Consider the following 19,298-nt stretch of genomic DNA (forward strand, 5'->3'; position numbering starts at 1 on the left):
GCTGGTACCGCAGAAGAAAGTCCTGGCAATGAGCTGCCATAAAGGTGATAGCCTCGAGAACCCAAAGGATTGTATCATGCAGGGTCACCAGGAGTCGAAGGCAGGTCAACAGCACTGGGTTTGGCATTATCTCTGTTCATGAGGAGCCCTGCTGCCGCGGCAGGTTAAGTGTTGCACTGCTCGCCAACCACTCCAACTACAAAGATGAGGCAGTCTGATTCCATGAGGGTTTGCAGCCTCACAAACCTAAGAGAACAGTTGTACTCTGTTCTGTAGGGTCTCTGAGAGTCCCGGGACTGTCAACTGCACAGCAGGAGGAATGGCTGAAAAAGTCGGGAGAACCCGTTTATGGCAGTAGAGACACCATTCAGAGCAAGAATTTTAAAAAGCTGTTGCATCTCTGTCACTTTTAAAATTTGCTCCTATTGAATCTTGACAATTATGTCTTTCAATCTTTAATGCAACTTGAGTCTCCTTTAGTTTCTTTCTGAGGATTAAAAAAAAAAATTTTTATTCAGGTTTAGAGAGTGAGCATTCTCCAAATCAGATGTTCCCGTGGCCTTTGTAGAACGCTGTTGTTCATTGGTGCTCCACTCTCTGCTGGGGGTGGCTTTCGGTCCATGTGATTGCTTCCCCAGGGACGGTGTGGGGTCTCTCGTCCTCTCATTAGTTCTCACAGTGAGCCCCTTCCGGAGCCCCTTCCACCCGTGCAACCCCTTCCGGAAGCCTCGTCATTCCTCTAGCAAAATGTCCCTCCCTTCTCTCTGGCTCCCGTCCAGTTTTGTCAAAACAGAGCTCCGCCCAGCTAGCTGCCGTTTGTAGCCTTGTGTCTTTGCCTGCTGAAACGTCACGTAGGGCCCAGGAGGGATGATGTTGGTGCCTGAGACCTGGGGCGTTGCTGATGGAAATCAGAATGACAGCGAGTAACCAGAGTCGGGGTTCTGGGGTACAGGGCACCCCATGCGTTGCCTGAGCAGTTTGTTCAAGCTTGCTGTGTTACAGAGGTGTGGAGTCTGGTGATGTGGTTTGTGTGACAAAAGCTGGGGACAAATGTTAGGACGTCTCATTGAAATCACTGTGGACTTCCGCTAACAGCCATAGCAGTGCGCTCCCCCAAGGCCAGGGTGTTACTTCACCTCTTCTCCTGTGACCTGCTGACCTTTCTTCTAAGATGGCCACGGAATGGCTCTTGTCAGAAGGGTGCGTCAGTACCACTATTGGACAAGATGAAAGAAATGCCCGAGGAAGAAATCACGGTGTAAACAAAGCTGCTGTCTGCTTCGGTACTTAACATTTTATTGTTTACTCACCCTCCACTCTGTGCCAGGAATAACTGAGCGTGCCGCAGATCGAACCCCTGACCTTTGGAATAGACCATCAAGACCAGCCAGTGACCCAGTAGTTCATTCCACCACCCCTTGTAACCCTTCGTGGAAGTCTACCCAGTTCAAGTCAACAAACAGCTCTTGTATTTCTAATGAGTGCCACCATGTCCTGGGCCCTGTAGACAGGGGTGAACAAGGCTCACTCCTTCCCAGGAAGGATCTCTGGCTCCGCAATGGTGTAGAAGTAAGTGTAACAGACTCATGGGAACCTGATGTATAGCACCCTCATGATTGTTGGTGAGTTTGAACCCGTCGTTGTCACTAGTTCACCACAGGAGTGGCACAGAAAGGCAGCCAGCAGTACTATGGTCATCTCTACCCTGGCAGGTGGGCAGGAAGACTTCAGGGCGTAGCCAGTGCCTCTGGTGGGTTTGAAGAATGGGTAGGAATGTGCCAGGTTTGTGGGATGAGGGAGGCCACCAGTACTTTGAAGAAGTGATGGATGTGGAAGATTCTGGAACTCTGGTAATACAGTGATTAAGCATTCAGCTGCTAACTGAAAAGTTGATGATTTAAACCCACCAGTCACTCCATAGGAAAAAGATGGGACCTTGGGACCCAATGGGACAGCTCTAGCCTGTCCTGTCAGGTCACAGCAAACGCAGTGCAACTAAAAACAATAAAAACAAAGTCTGAACTGTAAATAGTGTTTTGAAATTCACTTTTTTAGCTTACCAATATATCACTAACATTTTCCAATGCAATTAAGTATTTGTTGACACACATTTTCTTGATTGGATAGTATCTCATCATATGGGTAATGTCGTTAAGTGCCATCCAGTCAGCTCCAATTCACAGCAACTCATTCCGAGGCTTTTTAAAAAAATCTTTCTGGGAACAGAAAGCCTCATCTTTCTCCCGCGGATCGGCTGGTGGGCTTGAAACCCCAATGTTGTGGTTCACAGTCTAGTGCTTATCCTGTAGATCCACTGCACTCCTCATATGGGTTTTGTTGTTGTTGTTAGGTGCCATTGAGTTGGTGCCCACTCAAAGCGACCTGATGCACACGCATGAGTCCATCCATGCTGCCACTTGGCCAATCCATCTCGTTGGGGGTCTTCCTCTTTTTCTCTGACCCTCCACCTTACCAAACATGATATCCTTCTGATAATATACCCGAAGTATGAGAGATGAAGTTTGGCAATTCCTGGCCTCCAAGGAACACTCTGGCTGCACTTCTTCCAAAACAGATCTATTGGTTCTTTTGGTAGCCCATGGCACTTTTGATATTCTTCTCCAACACCATAATTCAAAAGCATCAGTTCTTATATGGTCTTCCTTATTCACTGTCCAGCTGTCACATGCATATGAGGTTATTGAAAATACCATGGCTTGGGTCAGGCGCACCTTAGTCTTCAAGCTGAATCTTTGCTCTTCAACACTTTAAAAAGGTCTTGTGCAGCAGATTTGCCTAACGCAATACGTCGTCTGATTTCTGCTGCTCCCCTGAGTGTTGATAGTTGATCCAAGAAGAATGAAGTCCTTGACAACGTCAATCTCTTCTCCATTGATAATTTTATTGAAGTAAATTTCTACTATTGGGCATGTTGAGGTTTTTAGCACTTCACTTGTACAGTTTCACAAATAATGCACTTCAGTGTACGTAAACATGTTTGTACGTCTCTGGCCCTAGCTGAGGGTAATCTATGACAATGAATTTGCAGTTGAAGGGGCCTGAGTAGTTCCCTGGAGGTAGAAATTTCCAGAAGAGTTGGAACTCATTCACCTGCCAGTCATCAGAGAGGGAGGTGTCCATCCCTCACCACGCCCTCCAGTAAGGGGTCTTATCTGAATTAGGAGACCTGGTGGCACGGTGGTTTCAGTGCTCAACTACTAACCAAAGATCAGTGGTTCAAACCCACTAGATACTAAGTGGGAAAAAGGCATGGCAGTTGGGTCCCATTGAGACGACAGCCTTGGAAACCCCATGGGGCAGTTCTGCTCTGTCCTATAGAGTCTGTGAGTTGGAACCAACTCACCGGCTGGCACACAGCAACAATCTTGAGACTCACATCCTCTGGGGAAGACATGAGGCTTGATAACAAACATCAGCAAGTGCCGGTAAACCAGGAGGCCCACCCAGTGTGCCTGAACGAGACTGGAGACTGAAGCTATTTTCAAGGTAGTTCCTTAAAGTTCCTTCTCTGGGGCGGAAGGGAGGCTTTGCGGCATCACCTGAGTTGCTTAAAGTGGTTTTACCTGCTGTTTACTCTGACATCCTGCCCACCCTCAGCTGGGATGCTGCCAACAGGCGCCTGGCACTTCTTACCTGGATGCCTAGTGGGGACGGGAGCTGGAAGATGCTACTTTGGGAAAAGTCCTGCTCCGTGGTCCTCAGCACACTCTGAAATCTGCACCCACCTGGACTGCGGGCGAGGCTACCAGAAAGAGAGGCAGGGCCCCAACAGGGAGCCTGAGCTTCAGCCTCCGGGCCTGGGTTAAGCCAGGAGGGGAGGTCAGGCCATTAAAACACTGAGACTTTCATTTTACCTAGGCCTCATGTGCATCTGATTATCCATCAGTAAAATGATACACATGTTCAGGTTTAAGAGATTAAAGCATTTGGGGGATTTGAGTCTTTATCACCTCAATCACTCTTTGAAAATTAAGGCTTCGGTCTTGAAAATCATTATCCATATAGAAGGCTCTTTCATAACCGGGAATCCCAGCCAACACACTGAATTTCTTGTCAGTAAAGGGGGAATGCTACTTCTAAATGCCGGTCTTTTAGCTGAAAATGCTGCCAGTGGCTTCCAACTCATGGCAGTCCCCTGTATGCATGTCACACTGCTCCGTAGAGTTTCCAAGGTTGGGACCTTTCCAATCTCCAGGCCTTTCTTCTGCAGCACCTCTAGAGAGGTTTGAACTGCCGACATTTCGGTTAGTAGTCGAGCATTTACCCATTTATACCACTCAAAGGTTAAACTTGTGTGTTAGCTATTTTCATTATTGTAGAATTACTTGTTTAAAGCATGTGACACTACAGAATTTTATTTTTGACTGTCTACACATCAGAATTCTGCTGTTTGGTTTTGGATCTCAGGGTGCACAGGATATGTTGATTTCTTTTCTGTTTCATTTTCCTTCTTACTCGTTTTCTGGGCAAATTGCTCGATGCGTGGTGCCTTTTCTCCCAGGAAACGTTCCCTTCTCCTGGCTCCAATCCCACCTGCACCCAAACCTTTGTGTGTTAGCTCTGTTAACTCAGGATACAGGTGATTGGTGCAATGGCTCGGGCATTGGAAACAACTGTTTGCAAGCTCCTTGATCCATGTTTCCAAACAAATGTCTAGAAAGGTTTTATAGACAAAGGACCCTCCTTTCGATGCAGTGACTTGGATTTTGTTTAATTAATCATCTTCTCATACAGGTAACCGTTATGCATATTATTTTATGAATTGCTTAGGTGTGTCCTGGTGAGGGCCAGCAGGATAGGCACTGGACTGCTATCCACAAGGCCGCCAGTTCAAACCCACCAGCCTCTCCTAGGAACCCCTGCTCAGGGACACTATGAGTTGGAACTGAAAATTGGTCAGTGAAAACCTTATAAGTAGCAGTGGGACTTTGTCATATCTACTGCCGGAACACAAGCCCCTCAGATTGGAAGGCACAGGAAACATGACTGGGGAAGAGCTGCCTCCTCAAAGTAGAGTTGACCATGATGACGTGGATGGAACAAGATTTTCAGGACCTTCATTTGCTGGTGTGGCAAAACTCTAAATGAGAAGAAACAGCTGCAAATATCAACGAATCATACTACATGCGCAATGTATGAATCTAGGAAAATTGGAAATCATCGAAAATGAAATGGAATGCATCAAGGCCCATACCTTAGTCATTGTTGTTGTTAAATGCTATTCAGTTGGTTCCAACTCGTAGTGACCCTGTGTAGGACTTCTGAGGAGCAGCCTGGTGAGTTTGAACCGCCGACCTTACGGTGAAGTGCTTATCCTGGATAATCTTTCATTTGTTCCTCAGGATAAAGATGAGGCTTTCTGCTTCCGTAAAGATTGACAGCCTCCCTCGGAAACCTTGTACAGGGTTGCTGAATCAGTCCCAACCGAACGGCACACCACTATCACCACAACCATCATTAATATCCACACACAAGTGAAATTTTGCTCAAGATAATTAAAAGCTGGTTGCGGCAGCAACACATTGAGAGGAAACTGCCAGAAATTCAAGCCAGCGTCATGAGAGAACTAGAAGCAAAGGAGGTAATTACTGAAATCAGATGGATAATGGCTGACAGGAGAAAATACCAGAAAGATGTTTGTCTGTGTTTTATTGACTATGAAAAAGCATTTGGCTGTGTGGATCATAACAAATTATGGATAACATTGCAAAGAATGGGAATTCCAGAACACCTAATAGGAATTGCAGAACCACAGAACAAGGAGATACTGAATGTTTTAAACTCAGGAAACGTGTGCGTCAGGGTTGTATCCTTTCGCCATGCTTATTCAGTCTGTATCCTGAGCAGGTTATCCGAGAAACTGGATTATACGAAGAAGAACTTGGCTTCAGGATTGGAGGAAGCCTCATTAACAGCCTGCAATGTGCAGATGACATAACCTTGCTTATGGAGAGTGAAGACTTGAAGCACTTACAGATGAAAATCAAAGAACACAGCCTTTAGTATGGATTATACCGCAGCCTAAAGAAAACAGATATCCTCACAGCTGGACCAATGAGCAGCATCGTTTCATTTTACTTAGATCAGCAATCCAGGTCCATGGAAGTAGCAGTCAGAAAGTAAATGATGAATTGCACTGGACGATTCTGTTGCAAAAACCCTGTAAAGTGTTCGGGTTTTCTGTCTTGAAAAATGATAATCACTCTGAGGAGCTCTGGTAGCGTAGTGGTTACGAATCGGGCTGCAAACCTTAAGGTCAGCGGTTCGAAACTACCAGCCGCTCCGCGGGAGAAAGATGAGGCTTTCTACTCCCATAAAGATTTACACCCTCGGAAACCCTGTACAGGGTCGCTATGGGTCGGAACCGACTCGACGGCACTTAACAACAACAACAACTGAGGATTAAGATGAACCTGGCAGAAGCTGTGGCATTTTCAGTCAGCTCACATGCTTGTGGAAGGAAGATAGTGAATAAGGAAGATGGAAAAGAATTGATGCTTTTGAATGATCATGTTGGCGAAGGATGCTGAAAGTACCCTGGACATCCAGAAGAATGGACAAATCTGTCTTGGAAGAATTACAGCCAGAAAGCCCCTGCGAAGTGGAGAGGTTGGTGAGGTTGTCTCACGTCCTACAGACATGTTGTCAGGAAGGGCCAGTCCCTAGAGACGGACAGCGAGGAGGAAAACCCTTTCTCACAGGATGAGCTGACGCAGTGGCTGCATTGGGCTCAGAGTAGCAGAGGTTGTGAGAATGACCGCAGGACCCGGTAGTGTTTGCTTCTGCTACAGACTCGGATTGGAACCGACTCGATGGCACCAAACCACAACAACACATACAGTGTGGCTTGACCTTTAAAAAAAGAATCCAATTGTAACTGTCTTGCTTTTGTAGTTTCTACTTTAGTTATTAAGGAGCCCTGGTTACAAGTTGGGCTGCTAACTTCAGGGTCAGCGGTTCAAAACTACCAGTGGTTCCGCAGGAGAAAGAGGAGGCTTTCTGCTCCCGTAAAGACTTACAGCCTCGGAAACCCTGAGCAGGGTTGCTATGAATCAAAACTGACTTGACAGCACTTAACAACAAGAAAGTGGTTAAAAAAATAAGAAAGTTTCTGATTTTTGTGTATCTGATCCTCAGCTATCTTACTGAACTCATGTTAGTTGGAGTGGCTATTTGGATATTTCTCTTGATTTTCTAATATGTAGTCTTAGTGCATTCCCTATTTCAAACACTATACCTTTATGTCAGTTTTGACTTTCTACCAAGCGGTTTTATGGTCTGGATAACATTGCTTTATGCTCTGCATCACCTGTTTGTTGATGACTGTTAACTAAAGCTTTCATTTCCCTTGTTCTCATAAGTGCACAGAGATACAGATGGGGCAGTTGAAGATATAGTTCTTAGTGGACCTTACCTTGCAGTGGGGATGCAGTCTGAGAACAAACAGGATCAGTATAGATAAATGTTTAAGTGCTGTTGAGTCAGTATGACTCACAGTGACCCTATTAGGGGTTCCGAATAGCAGCTGGTGAGTTTGAACCACTGACCTTGTGGCTCACCCCGACCTTGCGGTCCAGTACTTATCCTACAGCACCACTCTAGGACTCCATAGACAGACAGAGGTAAGTGCTAAATGGGCAAAGCAGAGACTTGGAGAAAAAAAATCTGTCCCTGGAGGGGAGAGGCTTTTGTTAGTCCTAGCATTGTTGTTAAATGCCGTGGAGTCGGTTCTGACTCAGCAACCCTGTGTAGATTTTCCAGGGAGCAGCTGGTGAATTTGAACTGCCAACCTTGTGGTTAGCAGCCCAGTGTTTATCCTATAGTCTTATACCAGGAGCCCAGTGCTAGCATGGGGAACATCTTATCAGCACTGAAACAATCAGCTACACTTCACATGTAAAACTGCTAGCAGCTGGCGATCGGTTGCCATAGGCTTGGGAACACATCATCAAAGTAACTGAATGTGTGCACAGGTCAACCTCGGATGTAATGTAGGTTCGGTTGCAGACCACCGCAATAAAGTGAATATCGCAATCAAGCGAGTCACAGGAATGCTTTGGTCCCCAGTACACAGAAAAATGCTGGTAAATAGTCTATGAAGTGTGTCATTGTAGTTGTGAAGTGCCGTCAAGTTGGTTTCAACTCACAGCGACCCTGAATAGGATTTCTGAGGAGCGGCTGGTGAGTTTGAACCTTCAACCTTGCTGTTAGCAGTCCAGTGCTTATCCCACAATGCCACATCAGTATCCCCATGAATCATCCAGTGGCATTATGGAAGAACTTGAAATGCGACTCACTTGTGACACACAGACATGCAGTGATCACATGCTGTTTGAAATGTGACGCCGCTGGACCTGCTTAGTACTGGGTTCTCACAAGCCATCAATTTATGAAACAGTATCCGCGAGATGCGGTAAATCACAGTGCAGTAGAACCAGGTATTTATGTAGATAACTGAACCCAGGTGCCACTTTGGGCAAATTAACCTAGGCAGAAGTTGCTCTGCAATGTGGGTTGGCTTCCAGCTCTGTCAGGCGAGTGTGCTGAGCAAGAGTGGACTGAGTGACTCGTTCAAGAACTGTAACATTTGTAAGTTAGCAACATACCTGGGGAGATCTGGACCTGTGGATGTGGATGCAAATGTGGACACTGATGCTGGATACTAATATGGATGCAAATGGGATGCTGATGTTGGATACTGATGTGGATGCGGATGCGGATGCTGATGCTGATGTTGGATATTGATGTGCATGGATGTGGATGCTGATGTTGGATGCTGATAATAGATGCTGATTTGGTTGCTGATGCTGGAAAGGGAAGGAAACAGAGGGAAAAAGTCAGACTTCAAGAAAAAGACATAGATGGACAGGAAAGGCAGCTCTGTCCACTTGGGGCATAACTAAGTGTCTGCCCCTCCTCAGAGTTCTCCTTATTTCAGAGTTAGTGAGAGGAAACAGTGCAGCCTGCCCACCAACACCCAACACCCTCAGTCTAAACTAAAGCCGTCCAGTCAACTCCTGCCCCCGCTTCTCGAAGGTCACAGCCAGCCTTCTTATTCAGGAAAGAATTCTCCAAGGCTACAGAGGAAACACCTTCATCTGCCTTGGTAATCCAGACTTTTTATTCATGAATATAGATAGGCAACCAAGACAATTGTGATAAGCACTGGTAAGATTGTGAAGAACCAAGCTGAACAAAGGGTAGCTGATCCTCGAAGGAAAAGAGGTCATTTGGAAGAATGAAGAGAAACTTAGAAAGGAAATAGTCATTACTATCATCACAAAGATGTGACTGATTTTTTGTATTCATAAAACAAAACAAAACATTATATGTAAGTCTTGAGGAAAAAGAGTTCCTAAAAATTAAAGACTAAACATGGCGAAAAAGAATAAAAAAATAAAAGTCTGTTGTTGTTAAGTGCCATCAAGTCGATTCCGACCCATAGCGACCCTGTATAGGGTTTCCGAGGAGCCGCTAGAAAGGTTAAATGTTCACAGCACTCAACCATAAGGTTGGTTTGAGTAACAACAACTGGTATGGTGCTGTGGGATATTGCACTAGACTTCAAGGTCAGTTTGAACCACAGGTTGGTGGTTCAAACTCAACAGCCGCTCCTTGGAAACCATACGCAGGGTCGGTATGAGTCGGAACTGACTCGATGGCACTTTATAACAACATAGTGAGCGTAAGTTGCCTTGAGCTCATGACTGACTTGATGGCACTTGACAACAACACAATGAACAAAGACAAACCTGGTAATCGAAGATGAAACAGACAAAAATATGTTTGGTATGAAAAGGGATAGTCCAGTGACTTTTCCCATCTTGAAGACTTAAGTATTCAACTGGAGGGTGTAGGAGTTACTGTGGTAATAACGAGAAATCGCCATGCTGCCTGTGCCTCTCGAGGTCAGCATGCATGCTAACAGACAGTGGAAGGAATCTCCTTTGAGGACAAATAGTGTGGAGCTGAGAAACTTACACAAAGTCAGGTGTGAAAGGAGGGAAGAAATCCATATTTAGGTGGCACACAGGGATAGAGAGCATCATTTTGATAAACAGCACACAAGGATCTGCTCCAGCAAAAGAAACCAAACAAGCCAAAGAAGAATGCAGAGGAGGTTCCCTTCCTCAGACCTGGTTCTGTTTCCCTGTCCCCATCAGCCCCTCTTCTCACTGCCCATACCTGCGTTGCATGCCTATTTCTCTGATGCAGGATTGTACCATTTTCAGTTCCCATTCTCACTCATGTTAGAGAATCTACCGACTTATTTCCTGTGGGCTTCCAGAGAAGGATGTAAAATGACCTCTAAAAGAGTGTTTTCTAGTGTGAGTGTTCTGTCAGACTGATGTGATGAGAATCTCGTCCATGGAAGACAGGGTGCTGACTTACATTAGCTTTGATGCTCGCTTTGACATTTATAGAGTTGCTGTTGTTGTGAGATGCTATCTAATCACGGTTCCAACTCACGGTCACCCTGTATCCAACAGAGGAGACCCCTGCTCAGCCCAGCACCATCGTCAACGGTGTTGGCTGTGTTTGAGCTCATTCTTGCAGCCATTGTGCCTGTCTGTCCATTTCACTTGCTGATGGTCCACTTTAGCAAGCATGATGTCCTTTTCCAAATAACATATCCAAAGTATGTGATACAAAGTCTCAACATCCTCACATCTAAGAAATATTCTGGCTGCACTTCCTCCATGACAGATTTGTTCCTACTTCTGGCAGTCTCTGGCACAGTTAATATTCGTTGTGAACACCATGATTCAAATGCATTGGTGCTTCTATGGTCTTCCTTATGCATATGAGACGATTGAAAATCAAGCACACCATCTTAGTCCTCAAAGTGACATCTTTGTTTTTGAACACTTTAAAGAGGTCTTTTGCAGCAGATTTGCCCGATGTAATGAATCATTTGATTTCTTGACTGCTGCTTCCATGAGTGTTGACTATGAATCCAAGTAAAATGAAATCTTTGACAACTTTAATCTTTTCTGCATTTATCTTGATGTTGTTTCTTGGTGCTGTGTGAGGATTTTGGCTTTGTTTGTATTGAGAAGGACTCCGTACTGAGGGTTGTAGTCTTTGATCCTCATCAATAAGGGCTTCAAATAGAGAACAGGAAAATTCAGTGCCACAGGTATTCCAAAATACTTCAGAATATCACAAACCTTAATCCCACCTGCACATTTTACGGCCTGGTGCAGATGTGTCTCTGAGTATCCGTTTTCTTATCTGTAAGTGAGGGAACTGCCTATCTCGGTGTTCTTGTGAGATTCCTGGAAAGGCCTGGTCAGTTCCAGCCGAGACTGACTTTTCACAATTGCATCATGTATTAATAATAGTAGACTGATCATCACTGATGGAGAAAAGGGAGGCTGTGGGCATAGACATGATATTTTGGGGTCAATTCCTTAAGCGCCATGAAGCATCATCTCATCTCAGTAAACCTGTACCACTCAGCCAGCCTTCCTGGATGACCATAATAGCAGAAGAGATGGAAGGGCCAGACCTCTGGGGTCCAGCACCGCCTGTCCCCCCAGCTCTCCATCCTGTGTTCTCTATCACTCCTGATGCCAGTACTTTGTTCTGGAGGATGGATCCCTCCTTGTCTCTAAGAGCACATCTTGGTTGGGGTTCTGCAATGATGGATCAAGTTTTCTCCCAGCCAGATTCCCGCTTACACTATTGCCGCATGAAACCTTCCTTCTTCTCGCTCCCTCCCTCCACATCAGGCCCCCAGTGGCTTTGAGATCTGAGAGCCATCAAGAGGGGATGGTCTGAGGAGGGGAGCAGGGGTGGGGGCTGGATCTCAAATGTATTTTGAGTCCAGCACTGCCGTTAACATCTAAAGTCTCCACCATGCTGTTTTCCTCCACACTTCAGCAATCAGGACATCGGCAAACCCATAAAAAACCAAACTAATAGCATGAATATTCAGTGACCTAGAATACTAATTATGGTCATGAATATTAATGGCATCGGACTTGCTGTCGCCTTTCCTCTTTCTCCGTGGTCCTCTCTTCCTCCCTGGCTCACGCGCTCACGCTCTCTCTCTCTCTCTCTCTCTCTCTCTGTCTTTTTTTCCCCCCACTTAGCCGGCTCTAAAGATGGCTGATAATGAGAGTGCTTAAGAGGGAGCGCGCTCTCGGCGTGACAGGGCTGGGGTAATAAGGAGAGCTTGATTAACGCGGGGCACTTGGGGGAGAGATGAGAGGCTTCGCGTGGGCCCGTTCGGGGAAGCAATGAGGCCCTAGTAGCTCTGTTGCTGAGCCCAGAGATTAATGAGGCTTAAGAGTGCATTAGGAACAGTGACAAAGGTTTGATCTAATGGGCTCAGTCATTTCTCCTTTGAGTGACAGACGCCCAGAAGTAATTGGCTGTGCAGAATGGCAGCTCATTGGCGGTACTTAAGGATACATTATCCCTGTTGTGTGGCCCATAGAGGTTGTTTATCAAAACTGCTCACACTGCAGACACGCAGGCGCTGAGCTGCTGTTTCAGGAGTAGGTACTAAAAAACAACATCATCATAATAACAATGTAACATTGAAACTAAAATCCGTTGGCGTCCACATGGAAACAAAGTTCTTACTTTGTTTCATCTCAGAGGTTCTGGGACACATTCGCACCCCTCCCCAGTGTGGTCTGGCTGTGGCATGGACTGGTCCATGGACGTCTCCCCGCCTGCCTGTGAGCAGCTTGTGGTTGCTGAGCACCTCAGAGCTTAGCACGCTGTGTCTTCCTCAGTGGTCCATTCACATTTCATCTCCTGGTTTGTAAATCGGGTGTTTTTGCCTAACAGTCTCCCAGCAATTTAAAACACACGTACATGCAAGCTGAGGCCTATTGGCTGATGATTATCTTTAGTAAAAGTAGATACATCTGCTAGCATAGTGGTTATAAGTCAGGCTGCTAACCTAAAGGTCGGTGGTTCAAAACTACCAGCGGTTCCTTGGGAGAAAGATGAGGCTTTTTGCTCCTGTAAAGATTTATAGCCTTGGAAACCCTATACAGGGTCACTATGAGTCGGAACCGACATCTCCACCACCACCTCTATATCTGGAAACTCATGTTGTGTGACGGCTGTTTACATAAACCATGCTTCATTTTTCTTTATCATTGCAGTTTAAAATCTGCATAGCAAATCAGACACCGATTCAACAATTTCCACAGGTACGGTGACATCAGGACAGTCTTCGAAAGAGCAGCCATCATTGTCTCCTTTTCTGATTTCTTCCTCTCCTGTTAGCATGCACTCGACTCCCCTAAGCTCCCTGTCCAACCAGTCGAGTTCCTGTGATCAGTTTGATTCCATTAGTCTGGTCTTTAAGACCACCGTGTCCCAGCTGGCATTTTTTACCTGTTAAATCAGACTGCCATGTTGGTTAAAGCAGACCTCCAAGAACAGTTTCAGTTTCTGGCTTCAGGGTTCAAGATAATTTCAGGACGGTAGTTTTGGTGGTTGGTCCAGCCTCCATGGATCCAGAAAGTCTGGATAACCTGCATGTTGAATTCCTGTTCATTGAAGTTGATTTTGATGGTGTGTCAGAATTCGGTCTAATTTTAGGGGGAAGAAAAACTTACTGTGGAGTTTCTTTTACACCTAAATCTCAGAGATTGTCTGAAATGAAAAGACACTGAAGTGAATATTTTACTGAGTCCAAGGGTTGCAGCATCTTTAGTTTTTCTGAAAAATGACTTCTTATTGTCAGTTGTTTCTGTGTTTATATATTTCTACCACTCAGGCCAGTTTATGTTACACTGTTTCCATCATTAAATTGTCATCCCTTTGAGGCATAGACCATTATTTCTCCTCCTTCTGTGGACCTCTCTTGGTGACATGACCCAGTGATTCAATGTTTTTCGTTAATAAATATTACTGAGTCATGTGAGATGTTGAGCGGTAGATACTGAAGTTAAGTAGTGTTCATTCCTCCATGGTAACATTGTGGTGCACTGTAAAAGAAAAACTGGACTGCGAACCACCAGTCTGCGGTTCAAACCCACCAGCAGCTCCTTGGAATCAACTCACTGGCACTTAACAACAACATAGTAACATGTAAGGATCCCTGGTGTCACTGTGAATTAGGTGTTGGGCTGCTAAGTGTAAAACCAGGCAGTGGTTCCTTGGCAGAACGATGAGACTTTCTGCTTCCTTCAAGTTTTACAGCATCAGAAACCCTCTGGGGCAGCTGAGTCGAAATTGACTTTGGCAGCAGTGGGTTGGGTTTAGGATCGCATTCTGTGACCAAGATCTTTGGGATGCCATTCAACACTAAATCAGAATCACACCTTTCAGTGTAAGGAGAACTTCCCCAATGATCTGAACTCTCATATGCATGTGAAAGTCAGACATCAAATAAGGAAGACGGTAGAAGAGTTGACGCATTTGAGTTATGATGTCAGGGAAGGATGTTGAAAGTATCATGGACTGCCAGAAGGCTAATTAAGTCTGTGTTGGAAGAAGTGCAGCCAGAGTGCTCCTTAGAAGTCAAGATGGCCAGACTGTGTCTCTCATACTTTGGGAATATTATCAGGAGGGACCAGTCCCTGGAGAAGGCCATCATGCTTGGTAATGTGGAGGGAGGGTCAGCGAAAAAGAGGGAGACCCCAGTGAGATGGATTAGCACAGTGGTGGCAGCGATGGGCTCAAGCGTGGCAGCAATTGTGAGGATGGCGTAGGACCAGGTGATGTTTTGTTCTATTGTATACACATTTGCTATGCTTCAGAACCGACTCAATGGCACTTAACAACAACAAATGGATTTTTCGTTTTGTTGTTGTTGTTAACTGCCATTGAGTCGGTTCTGACTCATAGTGACCCTGTATAGGGTTTTCAAGGAGTAGCTGGAGAGTTTGAATCACCAACCTTGAGGTTAGCAGTCCAGTGCTTATCCTACAGCACAACACCAAGAATTCTTTTAGTAGGAACTGACAGAAGCAACTTGATCCTTGATATGAGTCCATTTAAAACCGTAAGAGGCGCATCGGAGTTACTGAGCTGTGCATCTCTGTGGTAGCAGATACAGTGTGTGTGTGTGGGGGGGGGGTGTTCAAAAAGTTCGTGGAAAACTGCCTTTATCTTTCAGTTCCACTTTTCCGTGAACTTTTTGAAGCCTTTTCATGTGTTTTTCAAAGGCCAGTTGCTGTTAAGTGAACTCTGTTTCACGGAGACTAGTCCCCATGTGTATCAGAGTAGCACTGTGCTCCATGACGAATTTTGTTTTAGAAGTTACTTGCCAGGCCTTTCTTCTGAGGTACCTGTGAATGGACTTGAACCTCCAAACTTTCAGTTAACAGCCAAGCATATTAACTCTTTACCCCATGCAGGGGCTCCTAACAGGTACACCTCAAAGTATAAAAGTTTTAGAGGAAGAAAGACCAGGTAATCTACTCCTCACAACCCTATGGATCTCAGTGGCTCATTCCACAACCTGTGTTGTTTCTTCTTCTGCCTGGGGTGGCTGTTCTTCCATAGCCAATTGGATAGGAGCTAACGAGCGACAACCTTAATTTGATTCCCTCGCCTGTAAAACAAGGACAATAAAAGTACCTCTCTTCTCTTCCCTTTTTTTTTTCTTTTCCCCTCTCTCACAAATTTGTACTTGGCAAAGAATAGTGTTGCAGCTGTTCAAAAGTTGCTTCCAAAACCAGCAAAGCAAAGCGTTTGGCAGGAGAAGAGCATTAAGAAAAGAGAGGGTCAAGAAGGATGTCAGTAAATTGTCCCAGCAGTTCTCCAGAAGGTACCAGTTGCCGGCATTCGCTCAGGTGGAGCCAAGGCCCTGAGGAGAGAGCGCTGCTGCTCTGTGTGCCCATGAGGTCACCGCTTGGCTGCTTCCCCACATCCACTGAGGGGAGCTGCTCAGAGTACTCGTAATGCTTTATTGCATCTGATCAGTGTATCTCCTCCTAGTTTGTCCTTGAGCTCATACCCGAGATTTATTTGTCTCTGAAACATTCCTGGTGTTATTGTGTGACCTCATAGTGATTCCATGTGACGAAGAAGAGACGCTCCAACAATGCAAGCTTCTACGCCTGGCGGCTTTACAGTACCACATCTCCAGGTCTTTCTTTGGAGGAACGAATGGATGAGTTTGAACCACCAGCCTGACAGTGTCTGAATGCTTAGCTGTGTGCTACATCAGGGTGTCTGGAATATTTCTAATAAGTGATAAAACCCAAACTCGCCCATTAAGTAATCTCCGCTCCTGGCTTGCTCCTTGGTGGTGTTTGGTGGTTATTTTCCACCAAGTCATTTCCGACTCTGTATAGGGTTTCCCTGTATAGGATTTCCAAGGCTGTAAATCTTTATGAAAACAGACAGCCTCATCTTTCTCCCACAGAGCAACTGATCGATTTCAGTTACTGTCCATGCAGTTAGCAGCCCACCTCAGAATCCACTATGCTACCGGGACATCTTGGTGGTGGTGGTCGGAGTGGTCAAGTTGGTTCTGATTCATAATGACCCTGTGTAGGACCGAACGAAGCGCTGCCACATCCAGCACCCTCCTCACACTCTGGTTTTTAGGTTTGATCCCATTTTGGCCGTCACTGTATCAGTCCACCTCGTGGGGTGGGGGGATTCGTAGGAGATCAGTTGTGTATATAGTGTTTGTTACTCGGTGCAGTTGGCTCTCGCTCATAGTGGCCCTCTCTAGGGTCTTCAGTGAGTGGCTGACAGGTTTGAGTCGTTGACCTTGCTTTTAGATGGCCTGTGCTTATCTTATAGCACCCCGCAAGAGCTCCTCGTATGGACTGTTGTTGTTATGTGCCGTGGAGTCGGTTCCGACTCATAGCGACCCTGTACAGGGTTTCTGAGACTAAACCTTTATGGCAGCAGAAAGCCTCATCTTTGTCCCACGGAACAGCTGGTAGTTTGGAACTGCTGACCCTGAGGTTCGCAGCCCGATTCGTATGGACTAGAGGGGAGAAGAAGCACCAGAAACAGGTCCTTGTGCGGCAGGAGGGGACAGGAGCCATGTGACTGCCTCATTGTCCTCCCAGGAAAGAAATGAAAGTCAGTATGAACCAGAAAAATCAACGTTCCGTCTTCTCCCCTCCAAGCAACATGAATTCTGTCCAAAAAGCACCATTCATCTCATAAAGAGAAAAACTCTTTTAAGGTAGAACCATTATGTGTGGCAAGTGAAGAAAGGAAACATTTGGATTCAGTTCGTTGGGGAGGGAGGAGCCGTGGTGGTGTAGAGATTAAGCGCTCAGCTGCTGAAAGGTCAGCGGTTGGAACCTACAAGCTCTTCTGAGGGAGAAAGCTGTGGCTATCTGCTGCCATGAGGACTGAGGCCTTCGGGACCCCAGGGAGCAGTTCTGCTCTGCCCTGCAGGAACTCTTGTGCATAACTTGTCAGCAGGGTGTTGGTTTGGGTGCTGGTGAAGTGTGGGACCAAGGAGCCTGCGGTGGTGTGAGACATTTGCAGTTTTGTGAACCAAAATGGAGTAGTTCAGGCTCACTCAGGCATTCCGTGGGAGGAAATCCTGGCAGTCGACTTCCGCAAAGACCACAGGCAAGAAAATGCTGCTCTGTAGCACACGGGCTCCCGTGACTCCGAATCGTGGTGCCAGGTGAGACTAGACGACAAGACGTGGACACCTTGAAGTCAAAGCTTCATGTTTCGTAACGCATCCCTACCAGAATGCCGTGTTCCAAGTCAGCGGCTTTTAAAAAACTCTCCCTGTGTTTGTTCTTACCGTGTACAACGTTGTCAGGTGTCACAGACACGGTGGCCTTACAGGCTTCATGGAGCCGTGGATGGCGACTAAGTGACAGTTGAGATAATCCTCTCCAGGGGCATGCTGGGAGTGTGGAGCTTGCTTTCTGGTGCACCCCATGCGTTCGCTGTGAATCGTACCCACCTTCCAACTGCGGCAACACCCTCAGCTCTCTGGTTCTACTCTCATAACCAGTGGCTGTGCAGTCCACTCGGACGCTTGGTGTCCCCATGTGTCAAAGTAAACGGTACTTCCGTGAGGAGGTGTCACTGGCTGATTGTGTGGAAGTAAATCACCAGGCCTTTCTTCTGCAGTGCCTCCGGGTCGATTCGAACTACCAACCTTCCAATTAGCACCAGAGCATGTTATTAATGGTCCCCCCGCCCCCAGGGACTTCCAGTTTTCTTTGTTGTGAAGTGCCATTGAGTCAGTTATTCAGTGTTTCCGAGGAGTGGTTGTGGGTTTGAACCCCCAACCTTGCGATTAGCAGTCCAGTGCTCACAGTCAGATCATGTGATTATGCGAGCCAGTCATTGCTGAGCCCACACACTGACTGACTTCCCTCCTTTCTCCTTTTCATCCTTCCTTCATTCTTTCCCTCCCTCTCTCCCGCCCCCTCCTTCCTTACTCCTCTCTCCCTCCCTCACTCCCCGCTCTACATAAATGGGGTCTCTGTTAACAGTGGCATGGCGCAGACCACCGTGCTGCATTCGCCACCCGCTCCTCTGCATTGGGGCAGGCATTCAGTTGTGCTTGAGTGGACGGTTGTGTGAGCTCATACATGCTCGTGTCCAACACCATAGCACACAGGAAACCGGCAGGCAGGACGCGAACCATTTACACATGAAGAGAAGCGTGATGGGAATAGACTTCCAGATTTTAAAAACAAGCAAAATTAATGATTCCATCATTGTAAACTTTTGTGAAAAGATAATCATAATAGCAAAACTATTAGAGGAAAAGAAAAACCCACTGTTGACAAGATTAGTAACAAACTAATACATGCAGTGGGCTTTGCCATTACAAAACACTTTTCATAATTTGCTCTTTTTATCAACCACATGGGGTACATTGTTTTCACTAGCATCATTATGAGTATCTGTGCTCATCACTTTGCATCTATGTTACCCATTACAACCTGGATTGTTTGCAACACACTCAGGTTACATCTTCTGATAGCCACTGATCAATAAGAAATTGATTAGCAACCAAATCACGAGTCAGGAAATTCTTCATGTCACTTCCCCAGGGATCACTCTCCACAGCTTTTGTCCTAAGAAAAACCGGCAGGTACCAAAAATGTCCCCCATGCAGGTATTTATCGTAATGAGAAACTAGAAAATGGCAATGCGAGGGGGGCTTTGAAAAAGTTTTGGGGAAAATTCCGATATCTTCCTATCTGGTCTTTCCACCAACTTTTTGAAAACAAGCTCCCTCATCTAAGTTACTTACATGACATTAAGGAGGTGTTCTGAATCTAAAACGGATGAAGAGGAGAACAAACAAGATGGCGGATCGGGTGGACGTATAGCAGAGAGCTCCACCAACA

The 19,298-nt window shown here is 46.0% G+C and overlaps 1 protein-coding gene across 3 annotated transcripts in view; it reads left to right on the forward strand.

Annotated features, from left to right (window-relative positions):
* Positions 1–19,298, forward strand: part of AGAP1 (ArfGAP with GTPase domain, ankyrin repeat and PH domain 1) — a 664,804-nt gene that overhangs the window by 420,517 nt on the left and 224,989 nt on the right. The window lies entirely within an intron of this gene.

This window comes from Chrysochloris asiatica, unplaced genomic scaffold (genome assembly GCF_000296735.1).
Source record: "Chrysochloris asiatica unplaced genomic scaffold, ChrAsi1.0 scaffold00096, whole genome shotgun sequence".
NCBI classification, from domain to species: domain Eukaryota; kingdom Metazoa; phylum Chordata; class Mammalia; order Afrosoricida; family Chrysochloridae; genus Chrysochloris; species Chrysochloris asiatica.